The sequence below is a fragment of the Hirundo rustica genome, chromosome 19, assembly GCF_015227805.2.
Source record: "Hirundo rustica isolate bHirRus1 chromosome 19, bHirRus1.pri.v3, whole genome shotgun sequence".
NCBI lineage: Eukaryota > Metazoa > Chordata > Aves > Passeriformes > Hirundinidae > Hirundo > Hirundo rustica.
The window spans coordinates 4,069,806-4,087,748 of record NC_053468.1 but is presented as its reverse complement, the minus strand read 5'-3'; the positions used below and the strand labels follow the sequence as shown (position 1 = coordinate 4,087,748).

Here is a 17,943-nt window from a genome sequence, read left to right as displayed (position 1 = left end):
TTTTCCTTGCGGCTTAGTGCTCTGTTCTATTTTTTCACTATTTTAATTAACAAAATTAATAAAGTTCATATGTGTAGAAAAGCCCTATCAGACTTTGGCACTGTACAAGAGCCCTCGTCTGGAGATTTTACAGTTCCCAAGCTTTATTTTAAGAGAACACAGTTGAAAGTTTATGCCTCAAACACAGCTTCTCACTTCATTCTCCTCTTTACTACACAGAAGGTAAAGCTTTTCCTTACCAGAAATACCAGCTTCGACATTAATATACAGAGGGTTTTTTCAAGATTTGAGATGCCTGAAATATCACAAGTTCTCTGCCAAATCGTTCCTGCAGTTTACATTTCTTTCAGCACAATGCAAAGCAATTTAAAGCGTGATGAAACCATTTGAGCAAGCAATGATGAACTTTGGGCTTTACCCAAACAATAACGGTCCTGGTCCTTTCAAACGCTGACTCATTGAGTGACCTCACAGTGCTTAGGAGACAAGTCTTAAAATGAGGAGTCGGGCTTTAATCACAGCTGACATTTTATTGGTGGCTTGGAAGAATTTATTTTTAATATAGGGAGCTGGCTTGAAGATTTAAACTTCAAAAGACTCCGAAGAAAGCAAACAATTATAGACAAATCGTCTCCACACACATACCAGAAATGTGAATACAGAGGAAGGTGGGCTGTCTCTGTGAAAGACAAAGCAACTATGTCACTGCTTAGAAGTGTCATGTTATCAGTATATTATCTAAAGCTTGCAAAAGAGAGGAAAAAACATCCAAAATAATACAGCCTGGGGCTCATCACCTGGCACAAGAAGCACAGGCATCCCACACCCTGACATGGTGTGTCCACACTTGGCAGGCCTTCCCCACTTCCCACTGATTCCACAGGGACGCATTTTAAAGGTAAGAGCAGTTCCAGCAGGCGGTGCTGCCCCGCGGCCCCTCCAGAAGCAGTAATTTCTGTTAATCCCAGTGTTTGCCCAGTGTTGCATCAGTTATACTGTGTATTAATATCCAAAGGTTCTTCAGGATGTCTTCTCTGGAAAGGGAAACTGGAGATTTCCGTGTCTGCTCATCTGCAGTAGTTTTCCTTCTTACTGCTCTTTGGCAAGCCAGCAAAGGTGCAATTTTCCTTGGAATTCCACACCCAGTGCCAAGTATTCCCACATCCAGGCACAAAGCCGGGCACAGCCAGTGTAATTTCTAACTCCGTAATTTATTCAAAGCTCTGTTTTATGAAGCTTTGAAGTGGATGGCTTTGCAGAGAACCTGCATTTAAAGCTGCAAAATTAAGGCAGCAAGGAATGAATCAACTGCTACAGGAATCATGAGAAAGTTTTCCTGGAGAGTCTGACCCGGGATGAGTTTTGTGTTCATATTAAAATGCAGTTAAACTAGGAAGCTATTGAAATTATTTTTTCAAGAACAAATTATTTCCTTTCAAATCCTCTTTAAAACACTACATTTAATTTCCATTAAATGTTTCCAGATAAGTTAAAAGTGAAATTATAAAATTAATCCATGAAAAACATAAAATGCTTGCTTTGTAAAATTTCGTGTGTCTGTCTCCTGTTTAAAACTCAAAATTGGGAAACACCGAAATTACAGTATTTATAGATATTGTGAAGGGCTCTTACACAAAGTATGTGTGGCATTTATTTACATTTTTTTGCTACAATGTTTTCATTTGTGGCAGGAGCTCAGACTTGCGAAATTCTCCATATTCCAGCACATCCAACTTAACAAAGCACTCCAGCAGACCTTTAGTTCCAAGTAGAATTATAACCACACTGTTCAAAACCTTGCCACATTTGGCTGCTGGCATCTAATGTGTTTCAGTACAAGGCAGTTGTGATTTACCAGTTGATGTTCTAGTGTTTGTTGAACCTCAGAATTAGTTCTCAGAAGCAGTTTAGTCAAGATGGATGACAGGGTAGAAGTGCTGCTCACAGCCTGACCACAGCTATTCTCACAGAGCTGCTGCAGTTACGTTCAGGTAAGGAGGAGCTTCTCCTTGACTCCATTTTTGTACTCTGCTGTGTACATTATTTATAGGTACAAAGCTGGTCTCTTTAAAGACTTCTCTCTCTAGAGGCAGCTGGATAGAAGGCATTGGTTTCGAGGTCTTAAAAAGCAGCAAAACCAAAAAAAAAATTAAAAAAAGGATTTAACCCCTAGCTGAATTGTAGAAATGAATACCATGGACACTCATCTTTCCCATCCCTAGCAATTTAAACATTTCCACCTCAGCACATGCTGAATTATGATTTTTTTTCCTAAAAGCTTAGTTTCCAAATGTTATAAGCACATTATGTTAATCCTTCATTCACTCTCCAGAAAATTAAGGCAGTCTAGCACCAAAAATAACCATAGGGCATAGTTTCGTGAGGCAGCAAAACTGATGTAATGGCTGCTCCCAAAAGGGAAGGTCATCTCTCTCTGCCCTGCCCTCACAGCAATGCTGCTGCTTCTCAGAGCCCATTTGAGAAATAAGCTAAAAAATAATTCTTCAGATGGAAAAGTGCACATTTTTATTCTGGTTAAGCTTCCTAAACTGTTTCACAGAGGAGCCAGACAAATATTAACACCCTGAAGAATGGGCTGTCACTACAGCAGCTCAGGAGTTGCCTTCCACAGCCAGCCTGGCTGCAGTGATGACCTTCTGGGAATTGGGCAGTGGAGACACAGCTGGGGTTTCAGCCACTTAAGCCATCTAATTTTATTTTGCTCATATTTGTGAGTCAATCCCCTTGAGTGGCCAAAGAAGGATGGCGTGACCATCCTTCAAAGTGTTTTGAGCAAGCTCTAACCGAATGGCTGTAACCAGTGGGACTTCTGGTGGGTACATGCATTGTTTAGCAGGACTCAATCTGAGGATCATCCATGTTGTAAAAACACTGAAGTGTTCACACAGGCATGAGTAACATCTGCTGCCCATATCTGCATGCAATATTGTTTACTAGAGTGCAATTGTATAAAATGGTGGCAGCTTCTTGGACACATACAGGAAGCAGCACTGGAGGCAGGCTAGCACCTTGGCCTCAGCCACATCTCTCAACATTACTTCTCTGGGATTTCAAATAATTCTGGCTTTCAGATAATCCTGTATCTCCTCCTGCTTCATAGAATCATCACAGGGACCACAGAGAAATCCACACAAACACCTACCAAGGTGTTCTTGCACAAACTCTTCTGCTGTTAGAACCTGAGGCACAGGCAGTGCAGCCTGAGTTACACAGGGAATTGTATCAGTCACTGCTTGCAGTAGACTTTGACCTCTAGAAGACAAATGAAAAAAAGCTCAATCCACAAATCCCAAGCACTTTTTATCTTGTTATACAACACAACAGTCACAAGGCTGCTAGTCACATTTCATTCTCAATCCATTTGGATACCAAGCAGTTATTTTGAAACAGGATTTTTAAAAAAAATTACTAGGTTTTAGATGTGTGTTGGGTATGTCTGCGTTTGGCACATGGGGGCTCCACTGCTTGTGTTTGCACTCAGGGTCTCCAACCTAACAATGCCCAGCAGTGACAGAGCACTAGATCTGGAGCGGTTATTGTTTGAGTTATTACTGTGACTGCTGCTTCATTATATGACACAGGGCAATGATGGTTGACTGCAAGATCAGGGATTGGGAAGAGCCCTTGTCTGAAGGAAATTTAAAAAGACTGGGACCATTCACCTCAGAGGGAGTGAATCAGAAAGAACACAGGGAAGGTATTGCAGAATGCATAGCTTAGAGATAGCAGTTAGAGAACTTTTGTTCACCTTATCTCAAAACATAGGAATGCAGGAACATGAAGGGGGAAAAAAGGTAAATGAAAAGATAAGCAACCACCTTATAATGTTTTGCATAAAATATATATCAGGATTCACTGATAAGCTACATTGTGAAGAGCAAAGTATTATTAGTTGTCTCAATGAATGGGAATAATTCAGCTAAAAGTAAATATTTGACATCTAAAATAGAGATTTAGTTAGGATTACTATTCTTTCGAGCACAAGTGAGCTTCTACCTCTTGGGATTTAAGAGGCTATTTCTGCAAGATATCCAGGACCTGGGGAGCTCAAATAGAAGCAGGGTGAAGAACTTACTTTTAGAAACCCATCTCCTCTGAAGAACTCATGGACTGAATACAAATGAAATAGCTGATGGCTCTATCTGGGAAGGAAACTGATTGGCAGGGCAAGCAATGGGCATTGTGCAGCACATGCCTGTTAACGTCCAGATTCCACAGAGGTGTTCCTACATCCTCAACTTATTGCATCTGTGCTTTATTTTATACAATTCAGGTATTTTTGTTACTAAGAGAGGAGGCTGCAAGAGTCAAAGGCTAACCCTTGCCTGTATTTAGCCCTACTTCCTTATCTTGGAATCTGGTTCACAGTGCCACTCTCATTCTCCCACACAGTTTCTGTACTTCACTGCTTACCTACTCATGAGGACTGAATTCCAGGACAAAGGCTGTTGTTCATAGCAAAGGGTTTGTGGAACAGCTATTCTGGCATAGCTCCCCAGGTGGAGATACAGTTCATATAGGCAAAAGAACTCAATCATCTCCTTAAAAGGCAAGCTACACCATCAGAATAAATCATCTCCACATCTCTGTTTTTTGCGTGCCATTATTGCTGCAGGGTTAAGTCTGGGATTTTTACATTCCAACTTGCATAACTATTCTGGCAAAACTAGTAGTTCCTTGACCAGGAAAGCCAGATGCACCAGGAAACGAAATAAAGCAATAACAACCACCAAACAAACAAAACACAATAAAAAAGATCTCGCCTTATTTTCTTAACTGCATTTTTTGTAGATATTGGAAAGAAGAATGAAGGAATGAGCCACGAGCACTGACTCTGTTAACAATGGGAAGGGGAACTGTGTCCAAAAGTCACCTCTGGGGTGGAGAAAAGCAGTGGAACAGCAGTACACAGCAACACTTACAAAAGGGTTTATTTGGTACATGTATGAAACAAAAATATAATGTCCTAATGAAGCTATAGTGGAACACAAAATCTAAAGACATGTAACTGAACCAGAATTCTAGACATAAGACCCCCATTCTAAAGTAGCCTCCTAATTCATTAATCAAGTCCAATTAATAATATTCACTCTTCATTATCTTTTCACTGCAATAGACCTCATGCCAGCCCCAGGAAAGGATATGAGTCAATCCTTGACTAAATGCCTCTGATTCACTAAGGAACCAACACATATAAAATCACTTAAGATTAAAAAATGCTAAGGTTTGCCTTACTGATAATTTATCTAATGGCTGCTAAGATTGGGTTAATGGGAGAAAGATGAGAGAAAACAGCACTACATCGCTATGGAAACTAGAATTTTCAAAATAAACACCTTTACAGAACTGAGGTTGCAGATCTAAAATATCTTGGGTTTGATGTCACCTCCCTTTACCACGAGATCCAGCCAGGCTGACCAGTCAGGCATAGGGAAAAAACTTGCATGCAGTGACAGAAGATATCCCATGGCTGATGTTCCTTATTCCAGTGAGGGTATGGGCTATGAATGGAAACTTCAGTGACTGATTTGTTACCTGTACATTTTTGGGGGTCTTCCTGCCCCACGGGCCAATGCAAAATGAATCCATACTACTTCAGATGGGAAGTGTTACCTTTATCCCACTATACTGATAATGCTAAATATTTGCTTTAAATAAATAAATATATATATATATATATATATATATATCAAGTGAAATACAACAACATGATGTTTACAGCTTTGTGAAGTTCAATTCCCTTACTCACACTAGGAAACTCCTTACCCTGGAAATGGCTCTACTGCAGTTACTGTTTAGGGTATCCAGTCCTTTGCTTCCTGTTAGCCACAAATGGAAAATACAGTTGGTGACTTCTCCACTTGTGCCTGGGCAAAGGGTTTCTCATTTTAGACACAAACATACCTCCACACCCCACCTACCTTATACCATCTCACTGATTGCTGCTGTAAACAAGTCAAGGCTCTAGAAATGCTGACTCACAGTGCTAAGACCATGGAAAATATTTAGAGTTGCTAAAGAAGCAAAGCCCAGCAGGTTTCCTGCCCTTCCTCCTTATCTGCAAGCCCCTTTGCCATGACAGGCTGTAATGAAGGACCTTGCTTCCTGAGAGAAGGCAAAGAGTAGGTACTTGCTTCCTAAAGATAGTCCAGATTCCTTTGAATTCTCAGTTGTTAGCTAGTGATTGTAGGCAGGGGAAAACAACCCCCAGTGCTTACCACCGCAGGGCTACAGATGTTGAGAGATTAATGGCTCCTGGGTAGACTTTCTTGCCCAATGCAGCATTGCTTACTTCAGTGCACTTCCTGGGACAGAGTCAAGTTCCTTTAAAATGCCTCAGTATCTGAGGCTGTTCCTTACCTATGGACTTTACAGAACCGGATTTATTACTGACTCCTGCTTTCAGCACAGCTGAGTCAGTGCAGACAGGCAAATCAGTGTTTGCTTTGGGAGGGTTGGTACTGATCAGAACATGGGCAAGCAGCATGGGGTGCAAATTCTGTTTCACTGTGGGCATGCCAGCGCAGGCAGGGAGAGGGACAGGAACCGCTGCTCACGCTGATCCAGGGGCCACGGACAGAGCTGGGGAGAGTGAGGAGATTGGGGCTATCTCGACAGAAGCCAGTCTGGGTGCATTCTGCCTGTGTTAGCACACTGCTGCACCCAAACTAATCGGCTCTGGATCTTATCCAAACGACAAGCTGAGTGCCTATCACATCAACAGCCTGTTTTCCCCACTGGGAGGTGACCTGTTGCAAAAGGCAGAGCATTTAAGGAAAGAACAAAGTTTTATACCCACACGATTCACGTGGCAAATTACTTCAGGAAGCCTAAGGGACACAGAGCCTTTATGACTGGCTGGGGATGGGCAGGTTGCAGGGCTGCTGCCTCCTCCTCCTATTACCTATGCAGCTCATTTGCAAAGAAGCAGAGACTGATGAACTACATTTACAAGCTGGGCAGGGCCGACCAAGGAACAGCTCTCACTGAAGGGAAGGCGCAGGCTGTGGTGAGAAATTGCAGTGCTCAGAAATGACTGTACTGAATGGTCATGGTGATGGTATTGAGTTGATTTTACCCATAACCTGTTCTAACTGCAGCCTGCAATTAATGTGGCCTGTAGCATCTAAATGCACTAGAAGCACACAAGTAGGGATGCAGAGCTCCCTTTTCTGTTGGCAGCTGACTTCCAGCTGCACATCAAATGAAATTCTTAGCAAGCTGATCATGCGCATAATTCTCTCTATGCTCGTCAATATGGAGATGCATTTGGCTGAAGTCTCCCTCTTGTGAGGCAACAGGAGCCATTTTAAATAGGTGGGGACAGGGGCTGGTCCTGCAATACTCACACTAGTTTAAGAGAACAGTAACTGTAGTGCTTTTGCCCTATTTATAGTGCTTACTCACAGCAAACCTGAGGTCTTATCAGTCCTTCTGATAGTGACAGTGAAGGTGGCTCAGTGTGTAGATGGCCCTGTGCAAAGAATAGATTGGATCATAAATGCAGAACAGCTGCTTAAGCAGAACACCAGGAAAAGAAGCAATGATGTTGCTGGGCAGAGAAAAGGATTGCAAGAGCACACACATTGCCTCCTTCCTCCAAAGGCACATGCGCACTGCTAGCACTCAGTCACATTTCTCTCAAGCTTCCCGGTAGCAGCATCAGCAAGTGCATTCTGTCACATCTGACTGGCTACAGGACTCTGTCCTCATCTGACAGTAATGACCTGGCCTCAATTTTTCACATTTTTGTTGCCTCCTTCCCCTCTTCCAGCACTATGAAAGCACCAGGCATGAAACCTGCAGCACAAAGGAAATTCTCACTAGCACAGCTTGCTGCAGTACACTTACCTCAGCAGCACAGGAGCTGCAGTCATGGCAAACCTCACATAACCTACATTAGATTCCCATAACACTCCAAATCAGGCACTTAACTTCCAGACTTGGCTGAGACTCATCTCCATGGCCAGATTAGTATACACAACAGAGACTAAAACTCCGAGGATCATGGTGTGCAGCTTTGCTCCTTTGGTAAAATGTAATGCTCTACAAAAACAGATAGTTCAACCCCACAAAACCAGCCTATTTTTGGCCCAAGAACAAATACTAAAATCCCCCTAGAACTAAGGGCCATCCAGATTTCTCCACATGCAAATTGCACTGTAAAAGATCAGCTCTCTGGTTGAATGGCCACAGCAAAACACACTTGACGTTGCCATGGCCTAGCCTGTGATCTGCCGCTGGCCAGAGGTGATGTCATGGTTTGTGTTCACTGTCTGGAAATGAGGAGCAAGAAACGCTGCATTGGCTGGCCAGCCCATCCAGTGACACATCCTGACATGGGCCACAAGGAGACAGGAACAGACCGATAACTCTCCAACATCATGGAAACAAAACCCCAGGGAGAAGTTGTCTGGGTATAAGCACACTAACTTGGCCAGCAGCAGTGGGTCCGCCCATTCCTTTGACATTTTAGCCTATCTCTCCCTAGTCCTTTCCCTTCCCTTATTACCTCTCATTCCTCAAGTTCAGCTAAACTGCTGCTGTCCCTGCTTTGTTTACCCAGTTCTACCTGCACTGAAGAGTAGCAAGAGTGCTCTCCCCGTGATGTCACCACCACCTTTGAGAAAAAAGCTGACCTGCAACTATTTTTAGCCACATTGTAAAGTTGTGGAGCTATTTTGGTCACATCTCTGTATGAAAGCTGCAGGACGCTGACAGGCTCAATGATTGCCTGGGGCAACAGGGGCTTAAACTGGGAACGGGCACAGCTTGCAACTTTGCATTAAAGCTTCTGTGCCCTTCCCATGCCATAGGACTCTTTAGACCAAGATTTGATGTCCCCTCCTTTTAGAAAAGAGTAACACACCTTCTGAATTCTGCTGGATACCAGAGGCTCTGTAAGGCCTTTGCAGTGATGGCCTCCAGCTTGCAATATCTCCAGTACTGGAGAAGGTACTATTTATCCTGTGGGCTGCCTCACTCCCATTTGCCTCATTGCCTAGGAGGAGGCAGGTGCAGTTATGAGTTCACAAAAACACCGGACAAGATTTTATCAACCTTCCTTTGAATCAGACCTCTGTAAAAGATCAATAAGCATCCAGTGCCTGCTGAGAAGTTGGGTGCACATAACTCTGTGGAGGTAAGAGGAAGAACAGAAAGGAATCATTTGCATAGCAACATGTTGTTCTGAATACAGAGTAATGCCTGGGAGCTCTGGGGTACATCCAGAGCATCGGGCAGAAGGTGCCTGGTCTAGACAGTTGTTTTCTCTGGAGTGCCCAAGGGTTGGCTGCCAAGTTTGCTGGGGCTCTGTAGCAAGTGCAAAGCACAGGCAAAGTAAAAGTCAGAGGAACTGGATTTAATAGAATTAAGCCCAGAGATACAAAAGGAATCTAAGGTTTGAGATATGAGGTAAATGAGAGGAAAAAAAAAAACCCAACTGGAGTGTTTAGGACAGGGACAGATGAGTCAGATCTATAAAGAAGGAACAAGAAAGTAACTATATGGAAGTTTTTGAACAGCTATCATCCAACCCTCCCCAGAAAACTTGTCCTAGGACTACTGCTGTCTGCAGCTACAGTGCATGTTTTCCCAAGACACCTCAGAGGTGTTAACAATTCCGCACCTTCCCCACTTGGAACAAGCCCCTGATGCAGCAAGATGAATCAGAATTTCATCAAGTCAGATTTCAAAATCTCTGTCATGTATTTTCCCCCCAACTTTATTCTAAAGGTGGTTTGTTAACAGTTCTTACACTAAAAAACTACATCCTGCTTCTAAGGTGAGCCACACCTTACTTCACTGATGCAATTTGCACCTGCTTTCATGAATCAGCACAAGCCACATATCTCCTTTACAGCTGGATCAGTGCCTGCTAACAGGATGAACTGTCCCAGGCAAACACTGGTGACCTGTTGCAAACAGATTTGATATGCAGAGCATCACTGTATTTCACTGGGCATTTCAGCAGGAGGAGCTGGTTTAACTCATTTGGTCCCAGACAAGCACTAATGTGTTATACACTTTGCAGTCTTCATGCCAGGAAAATCATCTGACCATTAACTAATATCTTATGACATGTAAATTAAAACTAGCTTAATAAGATTTTAACTTTTTAGTTAATAGGTGGAAATAGCATGGACAGAATAGTATTGTTTAATATGGTGTTATTTTAGCAGGACAGAATGGAACTGTCACAGTTCAGATCAGACATAGATGTGTCCAGCAGCAATATGTCAAGACCTGTTGGATCAAAAAGCTCAGTGAAGTGTTTTGTGTTTCAGCTTCCCCCAGAGCTATGCACAAGACTAGCACCAAGCATTACACAGTGAAAACGTTTTGGTCAGATGAAATTACATAGCAACATGTTGCATTATTTCCCTGCTGAGCTTAAGCAGCCTTTCTCCGGGACACTGCACAAGCTGGATAACAAACACAGCACAAGAGTGTCTGACAGAACAGATAATCTGTCAGCTCCTGCATGGTGGACCCATGCTCCTGGAGGCAGAACTTCGCCAGTGTAGGGAGTAACTACTTCACCTTTCATCATTTCTGTAGATTCTTAGTTTTCATCCATTATCACACAATCTTATTGTGAGAGCATTACTGCTATCATCACTTATCTCAACTGATTATTTAATGGAGATATCCTATCACCATCTCCACAATGCAGATATTTTTCTAGTAAATATCAAGAAAATTATTTTTTTAAAAAAATATTCCTACACCTGTTCTATTTTCCGGTGTGGAAACATCAGGCGTACAGTAACAAATCACAAGCAGCTCACCCCATAGACGTAGACAGGGGCTGTCCACCAATTGTGTGGATCCCGGCAAGCGCAGACACCACGCTGGAGCTGACGCCTGCAGTTGTTCCCAATCTCCTCTAGGGAGTGCAATCGGAAAGGAAGACATGGAACTGCAGCGCACATGCCAGCTGGGAATCGGTGACTCAGGATATTCAGTCACAAATGGTGTCTGTCCGTTTCCAGCTGAAGGCAGGGAAGAGCAATGAGGTTTGAGCTTGATCCAAGAGCAGTGTTCTACTAGAACCCCAGGTATGCTTTACTATGTAAAAGAAAGGTGTGCCAAGATACTAAAATCAAGATGTAAATCAAGAATTGGTATTTCAAATAGGAGATCAATCATTTAAGCCAACATCCCCACAGCTGAATGCAGCATGGACAACACTTCTATGGGGCTTCCATTTCTTACACCCTAGTACATCACCATGTACATCCATCAGATCATCCAGCAGAGATACGTCTAGTCTCAAAACATCATCCAGGTCTTGGTCTCTGCACAAAGAACATCAGAGACATTATTTTTTAGAACTAGATGTATTTTGTGCTTAGTACTAGAAACTGGGCAGACACATCAATTTATTTCATCATGGATTCACAAAACAGCTAAGGAGATATAGCACCTGTTTGATCTCTGTGGTAAGGAATCATGGATAAAAAGGCCTAAGGTTGCCAATTTTTTCCTTACAAATGATATCCATGCCTCGATTCCTGAACCTACTCAGAACAGCATTTTTGCCCTCTTCTCAAAATAATAATAATCCATGCTCCCAGACTCAAGATAAAAAAGTATTAAGAAATGCAGAAGTCATACTACTGTTTACCTAAAGCAAAGAGTAGGAGAACAAACTCACCAGGTAAGAGTCTGGATAGGAAAAGCAGATCTGCAGGAGGGACATTCAGATGCCAGGGTTGATCCCAAGCACAGCAGAGGATGCAGTGACTCCTGCAAAGTTCGTGACTCTGTCACAAAGCAGGTCTGTGGAAGCAGTGAGGAGCTGCAGCTTTGAGAAACCAAGAGACAGAAACTGTTGCTGCTTATGGACAAAGCTTTCAGGCTGGCACAACTTTGCCACATACAGAAATTATCTACAGCAAAACAGGAGCAGACATTCACATGTCCTATGGACAGCAACCAGACCAACAGCCAGGGATTTCACTTTCAGTTTGAGTAGCAGCAGATACCGGCACAACAGAAGCTCCATTATTGACAAAGGGAAAAAAAAACCAAAACCAAACCAGAACTCTGTAGAAGCTGTGATAAATAAAAAGGAACCATTAGCTCTTTCTTGTCCTTGCAAACAACAGAGCATCTCCTCCCTGACATGTCCCATTCACTCTTAAATTTTCCCACCAGCATCTATTTCTGTTGCTGTCTTGAACAGTGCAGGTGGTTTTTTAAATAAAAGCAGGGAAAGGCAAGCTTAGCACCAAGAGATCCTCAGAAATCTGTAAGAATATTCCTGGTGAGGGCGTAATTGATTTCCAGTGAGATGTTTATGATGTATGCATTACCACAATCTCAGAACTTCATTCCCCACCTATTTAGGATTCCCACACTGGATTACAACCTGCCTTCACACAGGAGATGTTGAAGCTTTCAATGAGGTCACGCCAGACTCTGACAAGCACTGATGGGTGAGTCATGCTGCAGTAGCCAGATATACTAGCAGTACATTTATTAATCTGTATGCAGCCTAACTCTTTTTCTGGGCTAGAATCTTATTCAAGGGTGGAATACAGTGCCTCAGAGATAGGTGACTGCAGAATTGCTGAAGAGCAAGGCCACAGTTTCACAACTGTTTTACAGATTATAAGAATCAGTGCCTGGAAGTGTGTTTACAACAATGTAAAATGTTGTTTTATGTATAAAATCTATAAAACAGGAGATCGAGATCCAGATAGGGTCAACAGCAGAGCTGTTCATTGCAGATCACTGGAAAAGCCCTCATACTAAACAGAATATAAGAGCTCTCAGAAGAGTTCCACCAACTCTTGTCCAGCAGTTCCAGTCATCTTCTCCAGAAAACTGTTCTTCCAGAGGCTGCATCCCTGTACCACCGTCAGCTGGTGTAAATACACATCCCTACACCAGCCAGTCTAGGACAAAGGCCAGGGTAGCCACAGCACTGTCAGGGTTGGGTCCGAGCTGAGATAGCCAGCACTAACCCAGCAGGGTCAGGCACAGAACAAACTCACTTCTGCTGACTCAGCTATGAGGGAAAACCTGTGGAGAAGGATTAGATCAGACGACAGCAACTTCTTGAACCACCACGGCAAAATTCTCCATGGAAGCTTTGGAAATGTAGCAAAAAGGACACAGAAAACCATGGAACAAGTGAGATATGGGGAATGAGTGCATGACAGCAGAAAAAACGTTTCTTCATTTTGGCTAAACTACTGGACAGCCAGGAAAAAGAACCAATAATAAAGGGAAGAGACAAAATAAATCTAAAAGAAATCCTGCAGACAGAGAACAAAGAAATTAACTGCTGTTGTATTTTCATTGCCACAAAGCTAAATTAAGCTTCCTAAGTCAAGCAGAGAAATAATTGGTTTAGATTTCTATTCAGAAGACAGCATGAGCAGCAAGTGCCAGTGGAATAACTAACAAAAGGTGTCTTCCCTCAGAGAAAGCAAGCCAGCAGATTGCATAACTGAAATGAGTTTCCTCCCAGTTTCACATTATTAGTCACCTTTCTCCCTTCTCTGCCAAAGGCCTCTTCTTACCCATCCATCTGAGGACCAGAGCCAAGGCCTTTCCTGTGCTGCTTCTTTCCATCAGTCATCCTTCAAGATCAAGGATTCCCTAATACTGATCCTCATACCCATTGCAAGTATTCTGAACCAATGCCAGAGTAAACCCCCCTTCAGCCCTGCTGTTGGAAAAAAAATCCGAGATACCTGAACAGACTCTCCTTGTACTCAGTTGTCATGGCCTAAAAAAACCAGTTAGTTCTGAAATTCTGAAAAGAACTCAAAACAAATTTATTGCAAAGACCCATCACAGAGCCCTCACCAGTAGAACACATGCTACCTAGAGTCCCTAGGAAACCTGTTTGACTCAGGTGGAAATGACCTACTGGCATTTATTTGTAATTGCCCAGCATGGCAGTGGCTGAGGAAGGAAAAGCCGTTGAGTCACACTGCAAGCCACTTTTCCACTTTTGTCTGGTCTCCCAGAGGGCAGAGTGGGACAAGTCAGAAGGCTGAGATTCTGTTTATGTCTCTAACACTTATTTCCCATATGACCTTGGGAAGTACTTCTCCTTGTGCCACCATTTCCCCATTTCTTAATAGCTAAACCCACTCAACTCTTGGAACAATCAAAAGTGCACAGCAAGGAGCATCTAATAAAAGGTAAGAGAAGAGTGAAGTATTGTAATTGTTGTCATAGAATACAAAAGCAGTTACGTAATAATGTCATTTGTCGGTGTTGCTTCATTTTTGTCCTTACAACACAAACTGTCAGAGGGACACTGTCTGACACGGTATTTTCATCCCAGTGGATGCACCCAAGCATTTACATCACTGATACAAAACCAGATCGGTGTAATCTGCAAGACTACCTCGTTTATTTTGACCAGCCCTTGTCTAGAACATGTTTTTCCTGTATAACCTCATAACCCATAATAATGGCCCAAACTGCACTATAGGAATGATGGCAGGTTTCATGTGCTAGGAAAATCAAAGCAATTCCTCACTTGTGCATTGCACAACTAGTCACTCACTAAAGCACACAAGAGCTTATCTTCTCTGCAAGCAGAGAATAAGCTGGAAGTTTCTAAATTGGTACATCATACATACAAAGAACACTTTCCAAAAATCTCAGTGGCTGAAAGAAATCTGTTACATTACATTCTGCTTGTATGATGACAAGTTTCCTAAGAAAAAGCATTAATAACTGCTGTTCACAACTGCTATATAATTAATAACCAAATTGCTCTGCTTCAAGTGCTATGATTTCTCCTAAAATTTACAGTTGTTTGCTTAAAAATGGCCAGATTCAAGCAGCATTTGGACTGAAGGCTGAGAAAGGCATGGCTGTAATTACAGCACCTGAAACTGTGCCCTAATCACACTCTTATCTTTCTTATCTTCTGCAAGTATTTATAAAGCAATGATTACTGTACTAGGGCCCATCACTGCTCTGAGTTAGTTCTGAACCAGCACCTTCATATTGCCCTAAGAAGTTTACACTGCTTCAGCTGGTGTCATTCTGCTGAGACAGAAAGCCAAGCTTCTCATCACTTAAAGTCATTAAAAAAATAAACTATGACACCTCTAAAGGAGCAGGGGTGTTAACCCCAATGTCCTGGCCAAACTCCCAGCTCGAGTAATTACAATGTGCCTTGAATAAATTCTTGCCACAGTTTCCGTTGGACTTAGTATTGTTCTCTACTTCCTCTCCTACAATATCATGGAGAGCTGGTGCATGCTCTTAGAGGCCTTGTCCATGCTGGAATGTCATATGGGTCTACTCCAGGACCAGCTCTGCAGCAGCACATCGGGAGCAATGTGTTGAAACCAGTTCTGCCTGTCAGCTGAACCGCTAGGCAATTTGTAATATTTATTTATTGATGTTCTGGCACCTCCTTCAGACGGAATCAACTTTGGGTAGAGCTATCTGACAGATAGACTGGTGCAAATCCCAGATGCAGACATATATAAACCTGTTTAGTTCTTTTTTAAGTGGACTAAATTTGCATCAGGAAATTAGCAAATGAAACTGAACTAACTTTCTAGATGCTTACTCTGGTCTTTTAAGAAGGCAGCAAGAACACACCAAATGCAAAGAACTAGGAAAGCTAAATCTGCTGTTTAGTTCAGCTGGTGACAATAAACATCATTTTCATACTGGCTATTCCTTCAGAATTTCAGTGACCTTTTTCCAAACAGTCTGTTCACAGATTATACTGTGTATTTTTGAAGCAATCACTGGATACATATCAAATGCACATCTAGCATTCCAAGTAAAAGACTTGATAGTTAAGGGTAAAGCATTATTCATATTTTTCCGCAGCCACTGTTAAGAGACTAAGGATTTTTACCTAGACCTCTCATTATCTCTCACATGTGTAACACTAGGAGCTGAGGCCCAGACTCTGTGCTGGCATTTGCTGGGTTAGCTCCACAGACCTCGCTAGCTCTCATAATTCATGAGCTTTAGAGGCAATTTGTCTGCAGGAAGAAGTACAAGATCAAGATTCAGAAGAACCTGATTCTCAATTCCACCTTTTGACCCTGTGGGCGGATCACTCCCTCCTCCTGCTCCATTTTGTTCTCCTATCTCCTAAAGCAAATTATACCCACTAATTTGACAAAACAGGTATGAAACCAAATTAATATCAATAGGCAATGCTGAGCAGATTCACATTAAACACTCTTCTTCCAACATTTGAAAATACAAATGTTTACTTTTCAAACATGCCCTTAATTTCCCAAGAAGCATGTCTCCCATACTATTTCAGAAGACAGAAACTTTAGTTTCAGAAAGCGAATGGTTTTATTTTTGTGTCATTACAAAAATGTCTTTTAACTTGTCAAATGATACACTACAAATAACTTTGGCAGATGAATGAAACCAAATTTCCTGTCACAGCTGCCAACTTCAAGGTTGAGATCATCAGATAAACCTTTAGTTTGCCTCTCCCAATACCCACAACAACATATGTTCGAAGGGATCCATGTTTGTCTCACTTTTTCTATCGGGATTTGAAAAGGAAAAGTATCAGACCACTCTGGGACAAGTTCACAAAACTTTAGATGCGGTCCCCAATAGTTACTGCTAACAACATTCCTCAGGTGTCGCCCCATCTCAGGCTAAACAGTCCCCAGTAGCTTTGCCTGTCTAAAGGTAAATGCAAAATTTACCTAAATAGTATCCAGCATCACCTCAACACCTGCTGGATACAAAGCTTTCTTATGATACAAAATATCTGTTAGATTATGTGGAAAATAGGAAGGACGTTTGTTTCATTTGTTTTATTTCAGCAGTAGCAGTAATACTGGATTTACAAAGTTGTATTATTTCATATTGGGGACATCTCAAAATTGAGTATTTGTAGGGTACTTTATAACAGAGCGCACTGTGACTTCAGTGTAATCCTGAAGTCAAAAGCGGAAGCCATCCCTACAAACACACCTTTGACAAACTTTGTGTCTTATGTAACTGTTTCTATTCATTTATTATCAGGATGTCAGCACAAATTGTTATTTTGATGATTCCTTGCCCCCATACTTCTGAAAGGGAAAGCAACTATAAACACAAGGGAGACTGACCTCAGTGATTTCCTCTGTTCAGACAGGAGCACAATGCGCTCAAACACCATGACAAGGAGAAGTGGACTGTTTAGAATTCCTCCAGCTGTAATCTATAGTAAAAACAAATAAACAAATACGTGACTACAAGATGCGATAATTAATCCCTGCGTGAAGCCAACTGTTATCTCTGCTTCATAGATAGAGATACCAAAGCACACAAAGGCTCAACAACCTACCAAGTTCAACACCCACCACTGAGAGCCAAGAGTACAGTTTATGAGACCATGTGCTCAGGCCATGAGATTTTTTTCCCTCCCTCTTCTGGCCACAACCCAGATACAGCTTGGCCAAGAGCAGGCTGAAATACACCCATTTGGTGAGGGCAGTTGCACTAGAGCAGTCACCTACCACCTCCTGGGATTGTCACTGCCTGTTGCTGAGCTGCTCCTGGCCAGAGAGGCAGCTCCACTTGGCTCCAAGTCTTCACACCAGCCAGCCTGCCTCAAACCCACCATACTCTGCCACACTGCCCCCAAGAAGTTCCCACACATGCCAGGCCTCTCCCCTACACCTCTTCTCCCTACCTACGTCCAGGCCCCATGTACCCCATTGCTGAGCCCCTGTTACTCTTCCCCCCCATCTTTCCTCATTCCCCCTCAGGCCTGCTGCCCCCCAAAATCCTGGCCAAGCTCAAATGGCCTCAGCAGGAGCCCCCCACCATCTTCTCCCTCAGGCCCCTCTCCCACTTCAGTGTCCGCACGTGGGGCTTCCACAAAGCCTCTTTCCCAAACTCCCTTCAGCACCCCCACATGCCAGCTCTCTCCTGTGCTCTACCTCTCAGCAACCCCTCAAC

At 42.7% G+C, this 17,943-nt stretch overlaps 1 long non-coding RNA gene across 4 annotated transcripts; it reads right to left on the bottom strand.

The window, feature by feature from the left end:
- Nucleotides 1–182: 182 nt before the first annotated feature.
- On the bottom strand, nt 183–17,730 carry LOC120761475 (uncharacterized). 4 transcript variants are annotated; one of them, XR_009208439.1, is made up of 7 exons: nt 17,499–17,730; nt 17,109–17,200; nt 11,681–11,830; nt 11,239–11,321; nt 10,812–11,015; nt 3,164–3,273; nt 183–1,276 (listed from the first exon to the last, which is right to left on the bottom strand). It is a non-coding gene; the product is annotated as an uncharacterized LOC120761475 (long non-coding RNA). The 4 variants fall into 4 exon arrangements; XR_009208438.1 differs by having other exon boundaries at nt 11,254–11,321; XR_005703662.2 differs by having other exon boundaries at nt 10,812–11,321.
- Nucleotides 17,731–17,943: the final 213 nt, after the last annotated feature.